We start from the raw sequence: 13,402 nt of genomic DNA on the forward strand, positions 1-13,402 counted from the left end.
TGCTGCTCTGCGTATGTAATGATGTGAGCCCAAGCTGCCTACCTGTGGTCCAGCTGGCCCAGAGGGACCTGGAGGACCTGGTGTACAGGCATTCGTATTTTGTTTTTCATCTACTTTCTTTTCTTCATTCTAAAAAAGAAAGAAGCAAGCATATGACACAATGCGGATAAAAGTGAAATACTGTACAGTACATCTCAAAGGAAGTCATACAGGTCCAAGCCAAAGAGGAGCTTTCACACCAAGCTTATCAGCTCTTCACTAAACATATATTTAAAAGCATTAAGCACAAAAATGAGGGCTTTCTTACTGTACTATTGTTGGATTGTGGTGCATTTTTACCAAGGTTTCTTTCATTCTTACACATGCTTGTTTTCAAGACAGGAAATGCTACACCTACAAACACATATATGCGTTTTACGAGACTAGTATCAAGATGTGGTGGGAAATCCTGCTGATTTAAATGTGCAATACCATAACAAGGTCTTAGAAAAAACACATACTGCACTCCCCACTCAGAATAGCATTACAACCGTCTCATAACTTCTCTAACAATGGTTTTTATTTTTCCAGGCTTTGCTTTGACTTTGAAATCCATTTATTCTGACACCACACTGTAGACACCCCCCTTGTGCAGCAGATATTAAGAACCTGCCAGTCCCATATGCAGCACAGTGAATCAACTGTGAGGCTCAGGTGGTTTCTCAAGACCTTTTCTGCTGCAAGAGAAGTCAAGTATTGTTGTTGCATGACTGGCAGGATCATCAGCAAAATGACAAAGACCTTGCAAGAAGGCTGGTATGCTAATAAGAGTCCTGTGCTTTTCAAACCCCTATCTCCTCACCCTATAGTAATATTTATAGTATTATTAATCGTTACTTCCTAAAATGCCCGATTCCCATAGATTTCTATACAACTTATCTTACCATATGTGCTTTTGAGTACACAAAACACCCACACACAGAGAAAACATTTTTGAAAGGAGAGGTGACTTAATTTGCACCTTAAGCATGTTTACAATTCAACAGCCCTCACACTGTGAGTACTGTGCGACTAGCAGTGGCAGCGTTACTCACCTGACTCCTGCGTTCTCGCTGGAATGGAGGAGGAGGGAATAGTGGTGGGGGGGGCATTAAAAGGCAGCATATATTGCCAGGACTTCTTTTCTTATGTTCCGTAGGTTTGAGCGCTAGATAAAATAAAATAATCATTACAAAAAAATGAAGTGTCACAATTTGCTACCCGTACTGTCATATCATTAAGAGCAGCATAGCCCTCAATCTGTAGTGTTTGAGTCAAGCCAAAAGTGTGGCCAGTGAGATGGGAATGCTGTTGTAGAAAAGGCTACTGTAGGACAATTAAAGAACAAAGACGAGGGCTGAAAGGGGAATCATTTACACAGGATGAAAAGTTTATCAACATTCAAAAAACAACACTCGTTTATTATCAGAATAACTACCTAAACATAATATATTTGTGTAAATAATCTTCTCTGAGTATATTTTCTTTCTGTACAATACACAGTATATTGTAGCAAGTCTCCCACACTTTTTTTCATCCTTGTACTATACATTTACTGTACAGACAGTGATTTTCCAAGGTTAACTTTGTTTTTTTATGCTTTGTAATACAGTGGTTTTACAAGGTTAACTTTGTTTTTTACGCTTTGACTATACCTTTACAACAGTATGCTTTACTATACTTTGCTATTATTTTACATGTTACAAAGCATATGCGGTAATCTTTTATAAGGTCTATAATTAAATTACACAAATATAAGCTGCATTAATACAGGGTTTAACAATGTACCCTAAAACATATTATTTATCCATGAATACAACTTTAAATAAGATACTTTAATACATTTGCCTGTTTGGCAAAATTCAGACAGTGTCCTATCCATTAAGTAAAAATACCAGCCGATCTACACATCATTCGTTGTATCTATACAATGATTGCTACGCACTGCAGCGAAAATGTTCCAAAGCAACATAGTTATGAGTCTGCGTTTTAAGTGGAAAAATGCAGTGCAAATTGAAAATTAATCATTAGGGTGGGGTTGGATTACAGATCTGGACAGGAATTTGATTTTGGTGCCAGTTTGGCCAGCCCTGATTATGAACTATCTACTATGTGTACTATTACAGAACTATGTAAAAAACAATGAATCCTACCAATGGCCAATTCTATTGCAGCCTTACAGCTACTGCAAGTGCCTATTAGTGCAGAACCACTGTACTGTATTTCCATCAAACATCATTCAGTATGGACTGCTCCAAATGGAGGTCTGAATTCACACTACTGTGCTTGAAGTTAGCAGGAATGATTTAAAAACTGGAAACGCAGCGCTGGAGATTTGGCATTGCAATGGGAAGACAAAAGTTCTCTGTGATAGCGTCACAGTGCTCCAGTTTTTCAATGCAAATTTATTTTCAAGAAAACATTTTGCTCAAAGTGTGACTGACAATCAACACCCTGCAGTGATCCTGTGAGAGCAGCTGCTGCCTGCTACACTACTACATGACTGCCACAGTGGAAACTGTATTGAATAGATTCTGATCAATTAAAATTCTTCCTAAAAAAGTATACCATTGAAAATCAACACGAAGAATTGATCAGAGCATGTGTGGTACAATAACAGCAATACCCTCAAAGCTTGATGAAGAAGTGTGCCTCACTTTACAGCTCTGTTGCCCTCCAAAGTAGCCCAAAATTACATATACCCCCTTTGTGTATGGGTCCTTATGCATAGTTCTTGCCAGATCATTTTTATTCAATACTTAAATAGTCAGTAAATGCCAACAAGACCAATATAATACCAGTGTATTAAAGAAAGCATTGGCAGATGATTGCATCACAATTATATTGCCCAGTGGTCCTGATACCAATGCCATTGTATGTGCTCATTTGCTACCATTTCATTCATGATCATTTGGAAAGGGTGTATTACAGACAGTGATATGAAATCCTTCATATATTATTATATACATACAGTATATACAGCTATGCCTAAATGTTAAGCATTGCCTAGACATCATTAAAAAACAAACTACTGTATATGAAAATCATTTAGATATTTTATTTCAAAATCAAAGAAACTAAATATGTTAACGCAAATTATTCAGCAGGTTTCATTCGACTTTATGAAGCAAAATTAGTTCATTCTATAGGGTGATGCACAATGTTTGGCCATAGCTGTATACTGCATGTTAGTTTGCATACAGGTTGTTTAAATGAGTTATAATAGGCAGCATATTGAAAACTGTTTAGCTTTGTTAAAACAATCTTGTTAAACAAATAAATAAATAAATAACCTATCCAACGCTAAAACCACTAAGGGACAATCTGTTTATTAATAAAGTACACTGAATCTAATTCTCCAGGTGTAAAAGAAACACACATAACTAACTGCCTCTCTGCAGTCAGTGTTTGCTGCTACAGATTTTTCTGTGCGCTGCACTATAAAAGTCATCTGAATATTTGCTAGTGACATATCCAAAGTCAGCTCGTGTTTACTCTCCTAACATCCGACTGGAATCCTGTAGCACTGGGGGGAGGAAGGGGGGTATTTATAGAAACAGATTTACATTTGGATAGTTCTCTTGTTCTTGTTTGTTCTCTCTTTCTCTCTCTCTCTCTCTCTCTCTGCATACCAAAATAGACTTACACTTGCACAAAAACAAGCCATTCACATACTAAAGAAAAGAATATGTATCAAAAAAACAAAAAACAAAACAAAGCTCTCCTCTCCCTCTACAGCTTGTTTCCATTGCATTCTAACTTTAGCTCCTCGACAACACTGCACTGAAATATTAATTCTGGGAACTATAATCCATATAACCACAAGTGCACTTTTCAAACAGACGAGCTGTACATAGAACAGAACAATAGAGAAGAGCTGCATTACCTGCTGGAAATAAGAAGGTGTTGTCCATGAATGAGGACTGGGATAATACATAGCTGAAGAGGAGCTGGAAATGAAATCCAAATGCGATCAGGACCATGCTGCTTGGAGAGACTCAGCTATTCAAACTCGTGGACACTGGATCTGACTTTGGGATTTCTCTCTCTCTCTCTCTCTTCTCTTTCTCTCTCTCTCCTCTTCTCTCTCTCTCTCTCAATATCCCTCTGCTTTTAGGAAAGGGGAATGTCAACCATTTCCCATGAAATCTTTTCCTTGCACCAGACAGGCTATATTTAAACCACCCAACAGATCAGATACCCCCATCACGAATATTAGATACTTATTGGGGATGGGGGGGGCTGTGTTATTCACAAAAAAAGATCAAAGACTTTGCAATGGATTTGCACCAAACTTTTTATACTGAAAGAAAACGATCTGTATTAAACTGCATTAAAAGTCTGTTTCCTGACAGTGCATTTACTTTACATGTGAATGTTAAAGAATCACCATTTAATGGTTTTATGTGTTAAATTTTTATTTTACTGCGTCAAAACATAATGACATGTATCAGTTCTACTCTAGATACAGACACATTTACATAATCCCATAGAATGATTGATTAGTACTATTGGGCTACACTTTTAAACTATAATTAAACTGGTGTCTGCTGTTTTTCATCTGTAATGCGATTTAATTATTTATAACAACACTGATCTATAATATATACAATTAATTCATTTTATACTTAGACATCGTCTGAATTACAGTAAAACGCACATAGTGGAAAACTAAAACAATTCCTAAAATTAGTATCTTTACTTAATAGGAATATTTTGACACAAGTTTCAATATTATCAATACTATGTTAGCTATAAAATATTTGTAAAATATATAATCGTTTTTTTTATCTAGGAAAAAAAAAACTATGGACTGTTCACAAAAAAAGGTTAATGTTTGTAATTAATGCATTTCCTTTGCATTCAAAGTAAAAAATACAAATAAAAGCTTTCCTTACCTTTCAGGTTCAGAAAAGCCAGTTAAAGCAAGTGCTGTGCTGTGACTCCCAGTTAACTAAGACACTGAAACATGGTCAACTCAAACCTCCTCAGTGCAGATGTCTGTGTTTATGGCTGGACACAAATTCTTCCACTGACAGGAGTTATTGATCAGCACTGGTGTTTACACTGAATTTATGAACCTCCATTTTACCAAGGAATTAATGACAGTGCAATAAAATTGTGGGTCTCCCTGACATTCATGTACTGCTGCCTACATTATCTGAACACAGGCGCTGGGTAAACTGAATCTCAGGAAGTCACAATTAATAAAACGTGCAAGGCCTGTTTTAATTATTAAGAGGGTTTTTTTTATTAAGAAAAACAACTGTTGTGTAAAAGAAGACTATAGGAAACACATACAGCTCTCTAAAAGCAGAGCTCCACTAGCAGACTATAGGAAACACATACAACTCTCTAAAAGCAGAGCTCCACTAGCAGACTATAGGAAACACATACAGCTCTCTAAAAGCAGAGCTCCACTAGCAGACTATAGGAAACACATACAGCTCCCTAAAAGCAGAGCTCCACTAGCAGACTATAGGAAACACATACAGCTCTCTAAAAGCAGAGCTCCACTAGCAGACTATAGGAAACACACACAGCTCCCTAAAAGCAGAGCTCCACTAGCAGACTATAGGAAACACATACAGCTCTCTAAAAGCAGAGCTCCACTAGCAGACTATAGGAAACACATACAGCTCTCTAAAAGCAGAGCTCCACTAGCAGACTATAGGAAACACATACAGCTCTCTAAAAGCAGAGCTCCACTAGCAGACTATAGGAAACACATACAGCTCTCTAAAAGCAGAGCTGCACTAACCACAGTTCAGTCTTAGGGTGTGCTTTTAGTAAGGTGTCTTAGTAAGGTGGCGGAAAGCAATTTAAATGCAGTAGTAGTTAGTTTAAAAAAAAAAAAAGAAACCTCACCAGACCATACACTATTCTATGCAAGTGATGGTTTTTTGTTTTGTTTTATCATGATATACAGTACAGTAGTAGACTCATAAAAGCAGTCAAATATTATTTTTTTAAGCAAGCTGAACATACACAGACATAAAATGGCAGATGCTGTACACGGCTCATGATCTACTTTTTCATTAAGCAAGGACAAGCAAGTTCCATAAACCAGCCCAATGAACAGTTCGCCCATAGACAAATGTTGAGCTGACATCTGGCAAACGTTATGGGAATCTTACCTTCTAATAACCTCTTCCCATGTACTGCATTAAAACAATCACTAAAGTAACCCAGCAGCATCTTGTGTATTTGACCTGTCGCATTTCATTTCTGTCCCATCTGTATATACATGTAAGGATCACATCAGCATTTCAGGCAACTATGATATTAAATACACATCATTTCTCTCATGTACAGCTCTGGACACAAGTTTTGCATCACCCTATAGAATTTACTCATTTTGCATTTATTCAAATCACACTGCACTGAGAAATGCAGGGTTTGACTAAGGAAAGTAATTTGTCTAAACCAGTTGTTTCATTGGGTTTTAAAAAACTTCATAGTGTTTTTTTTTAAAACGTCCCTTTTGTCAGGCACTGTACTGTATGTGAGGTCTTGCTTTTTGACAGCTGTCCACCTTGAGAAGCACCTGAACTAACCTTGCCCTTCATCCCTCCCCAAATAATTAATATATTACTTAGTAGTAGAGTTTCTTCATCTGAAGAGGTTTTCTACAACACAGGTATTTATATAGAACGTATGAACCTATAAAAAACCAAGGCTGGTTAGGCTTCAGGAACATGTTTTCTTCTTTCTTTACATAAAACAGACTTACAAAAAGGCCAAAGAGACAGTCTATCCATTTGTTTATTCTAAATATTTAACTTGGATGGCTGCTGCATTTTGTAATCGTGTGATTAAGGCTGAACGATAAAGAAAAAGTTCAAGATCAATTTGCTTATGTTTTACAAAGATTCAGGGACTATATCAATCAATAATTTCTGCCCCCACTTGAAAATGTTTTAAACAGCTTGTGACATTGTTTTATGAAAGTGTTTTATGAAAAGTGAACTCCACGAATAGAATTCCTAGCAAAAGCATGGGCTCAGAGCCAAATTTAAATGGAATGGCATGGGAAAACATAACCTCAGCAATCGCTTGTCCTTTCTGTGTGCCTTTGGATCGAAACAGAAGATAACAGTAGACATTGTAAATGTAAAATCTAGTTAAAATGGAGCAGCACAGTAATCCAGTTAGTGCTTCCCTAGAACAACAGGTCCAGACTGAGAGGCCCTGCACACATGGTGCAACATCATGTTCTTAAAGGAGAAAGAAAGAACATTCAGATACATTGTTTCATAATGAACCCTTTTCTTATAATTGACCATTTCCTCCATGCTGCCCAAGATGATGATTTTTAACACACTCGGAGCCAAGCAGCAATTATAACTTCAGCACCATTAGAAGCTGAACAGCGGTCTGGTGGGGGGCTCGCTTTGTTTGGTTAAGCAAAGCAACAATTTAATGAAAATGAGAGACTGGAAATGTATGTATCAGAACAAGCCCTGATGTGCTGGGGATGAGCAAACACTGCATAATGTGGATATGGTTGTGTTTGATTTAAAATACACAGTTAGAAAAGTGCACCAACTAGCGGCTAGTTTTGTTTACTGCAATACTACTATAACTGTCAAAATATAACACACTCTGAACTTAATGTAGGGAGGGATTAATGGTAAATATAACTACTGTAATACCTAGAAGAAATACAAGGAATGAGAACAAATGGAGATAGGATCAAGAACACAGCATGCCTGAATACTTTAAATTGAAATCCTTGAAAACACAGAAAACGTTTACTGCATTAGGATTTAGCTACAGCTTGGTAAACAAAAAATCAGCATGCACTGGGGAGCTACAAACACCGGAGTTCATATAAATGACACAACGTCCAGTCCTTGGAGATGTGTCCTCACTGTCTTCTGCCGCTCAGCCATTCAGAGGCATTTATTAAGTTAGTTTACAAGTCATTGACATGCACATGTTGTTTAAAGGGGAGACCATGATGGATTGAAAATCCATAAAACGCAAAACACACATAATTAGCATCTGTCAGTAATTAAGCGCAATATTAAAAAAGCCCACAATTTTGTCACAACAATGCAAATGTTTAAAATTGCAACTGCATTTGGCAGATGGCATGTTTTAGTGTTGGCCCCATCTTAATGTGTACAGGGTATGTAACATAAAAATGGTATAATCTATGAGCAATGGTGTACAAGGTACAGGCTGTAGACATATCACTATATATATTCCAGCAGACACAGGGCCCCGTGTGACGACTATCAGAAGTGCAAATTTGGTTCTGTGGAGCTAGATTCTAATGCCAGGTTACCTCATATAAAGCTAGTAACATTACATTCTGGTGCCAGTAGATATGTTTCATTTTGTACTTTTTTTAATCCTTAGCAACCATAGATGATGATAGTTTCCACTGGGTCTAGACTACTCACATGACCCACCCACAAAACACTAAAAACTAATTCAAGAGCTGGGGGAGTGGGGCTTGATTAGGGCAGGGTTTGATAATTTAGTACCAGTAGGCTCTCTGGTACTAAACTTTCAAAACAGTTTAGCACCAATCTTCAAAACAATTTGCACCCCTGACTATAGTGTCACAGAGCAACCTTCTTGATCAGGAATGTGGGTTTTCAATAACTTCTAAATAAACTTTCCAGAACTGCAAGTTAAAATTACTTTTTGTATCTAAAAAGCAGGTAAGCGTTTGATCACCGAATGATTTATATGACTGCCGACACCTTTGTATCCTGTCTGCATTGTAAACAGTGACAGTACTCTGATTGGCTGTTGGTGCAGTCACATGACAGGTACAGTGTGCACCTGTAATAAGATACAAATGCAGATATTTATGCAGCAAAATAAATCACCAGTTTTTACTTTAATATACAGTATAGCATTAGAATAAGGAGATAATTGTTTTGCACCATACTTTTTAAATGTATTTTGTCAGCAAACATTAACTATTTGTACCATTTGTAACAAAAACTTTCACAAATGTAACTCAGCTGAAATATTTAGTTGTTATGATCACATTAAAACATTCTACTGTACAAATAATGTTTGCAAGATTTCTACTGTATAAATACCGAGTATGTCTTGTTTTAAGGTGCAGCTTGATTGCAACAATTCATTCTGAGCAAATGCAATACCTTCCAGACTAGCCACGTTGGCAGTTCACTGCCATATTGGTGTCCCATAGTGATCCTACACCCTATTAGCAGTGTTATTGAAGATGAATGATATAAAGAAAATCATTCAGATGAGGTGGAACACAATATTAATTTCTCAGTCAACAAAACCTTGTTGAGGTCCTGCTTTATACAACATACTATTTATATACAAAGTACTAAAGCAGTAGGATACAACAGGCTGTACATTATGCAGTTATAATTGGACACCTGAGGATGGAATCAACCTCAGCGCTCACAACACAGGGCCCAGGTGTGTAATATTATCGCACAATGAATGTCTATGATATAGTACTCCAACTCAATGAATCAGTCAATCAATCTTTATTTAATATTGCACCCTTTGCAGTGAGTTGTCAGAGAGCTTCACATGGACAAAACAACAAAATATACCAAGTAGTAAGCATTAGAAGCAGACCAACAAATTTAGAAATACAAGCAAATACAGAAGTACAATAAAATAATAAAAACATACAGTAAAAAGGAAATAGTAGTATCATGTAATATAAACTACGTCTTCAGCCTAGTTTTAAAAGCTGCCGTAGTTGGTGCCTCCGTTGTAGAGGCTGGTAATTCGTTCCACAGTTTACGAGCTCCATAGCCGAATGCTCTACCAGCTGTGTTCTTTTTTAAAATGTTTGGAATGGTGAGATAACCCATCCTGAGATCGGAGTGGCCGACCTGGAACATATGGGACCAATAAGTCACTCAGGTAGGATGAAGCTAACCATTTAAGGCTTTATAGGTCAAAAGCAGGACTTTACAATCAATCCTGTATCGTATTGGCAGCCAGTGTAGGGAAGCTAATACCGGCCTGATATGGTCAAACAAAACAGTTTGGAATACCAGAAAAGAGGGCATTACAGTACTATATTCTGGAAGTTAAAAAGGCATGCATCAGTCTCTCAGCATCCTCTGCTGAGAGAAAACACCTTAAATTTAGCAATATTTCGGAGGTTGAAAAAAACACTTTAGTTACGTTCCTAATGTGGGTTTCAAATGATCAGGGTAAAAAATGATACACAGATTTGTAATTTCTGTCTGACTCAATGGGATAGCTGTCCACTGTACAGGCACACAGATTTACCCTCTCTGATTAATTTCTTGACCCCAAAATTATGACCTCTGTTTTATCAGAATTTAACAGTAGAAAATGTGTTGACATCCATTTCTTAATATCAGTGAGACAGGTAGTTATGGTATTTGCTGATGTGGAATCACCTGGTTTTGGATATCTATACAATTGTGTGTCATCGGTATAGCAGTGAAAATTGACCCTGTGTCTACGGATATCACCCAGGGGAAGCATATACAGTAATCTGTTGCATATCTGTCCTACCCGTTTATCTGCCATGATCAACCTCTTCGGCAGTGAATGCACGCACCCACACGAAAGACAGCTGCTCTGTCACAAGCATGAAGTTTTAACAAAATGTTCCTGGGGGTTTATCGGACTGGGGAGTACCAATTAAAAAAATAATAGGAGAGTGGTCTGAGATTATAGGATTAATAATAGGAGAGTGGTCTGAGATTGCAGGATTACAGGGTAGCAGGATTAATAATAGGAGAGTGGTTTGAGATTGCAGGATTACAGGGTAGCAGGATTAATAATAGGAGAGTGGTTTGAGATTGCAGGATTACAGGGTAGCAGGATTAATAATAGGAGAGTGGTCTGAGATTGCAGGATTACAGGGTAGCAGGATTAATAATAGGAGTGGTCTGAGATTGCAGGATTAATAATAGGAGAGTGGTCTGAGATGCAGGATTATAGGGTAGCAGGATTACTAATAGGAGAGTGGTCTGAGATTGACAGTACTCTTAAAGATCGTGTTTAATAATGCCAGCCTGAAAGAGGTTCGTACAGTGCTCTTAAAGATAGTGTTTAATAATGCCAGCCTGAAAGAGGTTCGTACAGTGCTCTTAAAGATAGTGTTTAATAATGCCAGCCTGAAAGAGGTTCGTACAGTGCTCTTAAAGATCATTGTTTAATAATGCCAGCCTGAGAGAGGTTTGTACAGTGCTCTTAAAGATCGTGTTTAATAATGCCAGCCTGAGAGAGGTTCGTACAGTGCTCTTAAAGATCGTGTTTAATAATGCCAGCCTGAGAGAGGTTCGTACAGTGCTCTTAAAGATCGTGTTTAATAATGCCAGCCTGAGAGAGGTTCGTACAGTGCTCTTAAAGATCATTGTTTAATAATGCCAGCCTGAGAGAGGTTCGTACAGTGCTCTTAAAGATCGTGTTTAATAATGCCAGCCTGAGAGAGGTTCGTACAGTGCTCTTAAAGATCGTGTTTAATAATGCCAGCCTGAGAGAGGTTCGTACAGTGCTCTTAAAGATCATTGTTTAATAATGCCAGCCTGAAAGAGGTTCGTACAGTGCTCTTAAAGATCGTGTTTAATAATGCCAGCCTGAGAGAGGTTCGTACAGTGCTCTTAAAGATCATTGTTTAATAATGCCAGCCTGAAAGAGGTTCGTACAGTGCTCTTAAAGATCGTGTTTAATAATGCCAGCCTGAGAGAGGTTCGTACAGTGCTCTTAAAGATCGTGTTTAATAATGCCAGCCTGAAAGAGGTTCGTACAGTGCTCTTAAAATTGCACCTTGCTAAAGTTTTAGTTTAATTAAATTCCCAGTACATTAAATGGGGTAGAATGTTAATTCTCACAGCTGGGGACAGATACTAGCTTAATAGGATGCACAGGTTGTTGAATTTAACCATATGACTATATTTAATTTTAAAGTATTTTTTGAGTCTTAAAACAGAAAATAAATGTCACTGCCTGTCTGGAATAAAAACAATACTTACATAGAATTGTGAATCAAAAAAAAAAAATTAAAAAAAACTGTTTCTAACATGGTTTACAATCTATTATTTGTTCTGTATCTGATCATTTTGCATATATGGATTTCACTAAAAAAGGCAAACGGCGACACCTGCAGGCCAGATTGAACATAAGCAAAACAAAAAGATATTCACAGGTTTCACCCCAGAAGCTGAAAAAAAGGGTCCCAACTGGACACAATAAACAGCTGTTTGTAAATTTACAAGAGGCCGTACCAGCTCTCACAATAGCTGCTTTGCAAAACCATTTCATATTGCTGTTTTTTTTTTTTTTTTGTTTGTTTTGTTTTTTTTAAACTGGTAAACTATGCATCGTTAACATGTGTTGGAAAAGCAATGTCTCATCTTCTGATCAAATATACAGACAACGTAGATCAGCTCTACACCGACAATGTAGCCACAGGTCTACTGCTAGCTCTACACAATGTAGCCACAGGTCCACAGCTAGCTCTACACAGACAATGTATCCACATGTTCATTGCCAGCTTTTTTTGTTTAGTTCATGCTTTTAAACATTTGTGTAAAATAAAACAATAGCTACGTTCATTTAGAACAAATGGTAACGCTTACATTAAGGTGCTGCTTATTAATGTTTTATAAATATAATAGATGCTTAATAACTCTGTTATAAAGTGTTAATAAAGCATTACAGATGCTTTATAACCGTGTAATAGCCAGACAGAAATATGTTTAAACATCCCAAAGAACAATAGGTGGCTGAAAACTGTTCCTTTTATAAAAACGTAATTCTGTCTATGGCTATTGCATGGTTATAAACCATCTGTAATGCTTTATTAACACTCTATAACATAGTTATTAAGCATATGTTATATATTTATAAAACATTAATAAGCAGCACCTTAATGTAACGTGTTACCAAACAAACATTAGGTTTAAACAGCACTACCAAAATCCAATCTGTCCCAATGCTACTATGTATAGGATTGTTTTATGAACTTGGTATACTGTGGAAGTCATTTTAAAATGTTTATTATTATTATTATTTATTATTATTATTATTTATTATTATTAACAGTACAAATCGGCAGAAATATCATTTTAAAAAGATAAAAAAGCATGTTGATGCATAAGTACGTAAATATATACATCAAACAACAGTAAGTTTAGTAACAATACAGAAACATTAGGTCTTTCCATAGTTTGACAAGAGCAAGTGTATAGTCATGATACCTATTTAATTAAAATACCACATTCATGTTATTTATTTATTTATACTGTATGTCCTATAGAAAAAAGACTCTACTCATCAGCAGCAGATCCATGGTCACTTGCCACTGCAGGTCATCCCAAGGCAACAGCGCAGACACCCTCCACAGAATAATGACTTAATGATCTGCTGGTATAAACCGTGCAGC

The 13,402-nt window shown here is 36.9% G+C and overlaps 1 protein-coding gene across 1 annotated transcript in view; it reads right to left on the minus strand.

The window, feature by feature from the left end:
- Positions 1 to 1,141: 1,141 nt before the first annotated feature.
- Positions 1,142 to 13,402, minus strand: part of hacl1 (2-hydroxyacyl-CoA lyase 1) — a 32,890-nt gene continuing 20,629 nt past the window's right edge. The window contains exon 18 of the mRNA XM_041249055.1: positions 1,142 to 1,186. The gene's annotated coding sequence lies outside the window, so the exon portion shown is untranslated. The remainder of the gene's footprint in view (positions 1,187 to 13,402) is intronic.

This window comes from Polyodon spathula, chromosome 4 (genome assembly GCF_017654505.1).
Source record: "Polyodon spathula isolate WHYD16114869_AA chromosome 4, ASM1765450v1, whole genome shotgun sequence".
Lineage (NCBI taxonomy): Eukaryota > Metazoa > Chordata > Actinopteri > Acipenseriformes > Polyodontidae > Polyodon > Polyodon spathula.